At 54.0% G+C, this 739-nt stretch overlaps 1 protein-coding gene across 2 annotated transcripts in view; it reads right to left on the bottom strand.

The window, feature by feature from the left end:
- The window catches only part of LOC104123568 (heat shock factor protein 1), a 55,771-nt gene that overhangs the window by 14,450 nt on the left and 40,582 nt on the right, over positions 1-739 (bottom strand). The window lies entirely within an intron of this gene.

Here is a 739-nt window from a genome sequence, read left to right as displayed (position 1 = left end):
GCATCGGGCCGGCACGGGCACGGCACAGCACCTACCCCTCCGATTTTCCCCCGCAGCAGCAATTCCCAAACTCAACACGCTTTTCAGAACTCCACATTTGGCTTTTCGACACAAAGAAATGAAACCAGCCATGAGCGGTTTGTGCGTTCCGGGAACGTAAAAGACAACGGAGAGATCAGCAATAAACCGGCAACATCTCCTCTTACTCCTAAAGCCCCAAGAGCTTGTCGGTGGCGCGGTGCAAGTTAGAGGTTTACGTGGCCGCAGCACCGACACGACCTCAATGCTGGAGCTACTCCGCAGTCAAACCAGCCATTTCGAGGGATTTTGGGGAACAGCCCCCCCACCTCTGTGGGATCCCGACCGCTCAATCTCCCTTTCACAGAATCACAGAATCATATCCGATTTTCCCCCGCAGCAGCAATTCCCAAACTCAACACGCTTTTCAGAACTCCACATTTGGCTTTTCGACACAAAGAAATGAAACCAGCCATGAGCGGTTTGTGCGTTCCGGGAACGTAAAAGACAACGGAGAGATCAGCAATAAACCGGCAACATCTCCTCTTACTCCTAAAGCCCCAAGAGCTTGTCGGTGGCGCGGTGCAAGTTAGAGGTTTACGTGACCGCAGCACCAACACGACCTCAATGCTGGAGCTACTCCGCAGTCAAACCAGCCATTTCGAGGGATTTTGGGGAACAGCCCCCCCACCTCTGTGGGATCCCGACCGCTCAACCTCCC

Source organism: Egretta garzetta, unplaced genomic scaffold, assembly GCF_000687185.1.
Source record: "Egretta garzetta isolate BGI_Z169 unplaced genomic scaffold, ASM68718v1 scaffold763, whole genome shotgun sequence".
NCBI lineage: Eukaryota > Metazoa > Chordata > Aves > Pelecaniformes > Ardeidae > Egretta > Egretta garzetta.
The sequence above is the reverse complement of the archived record's forward strand: the minus strand, read 5'-3'. Positions and strand labels throughout refer to the sequence as shown.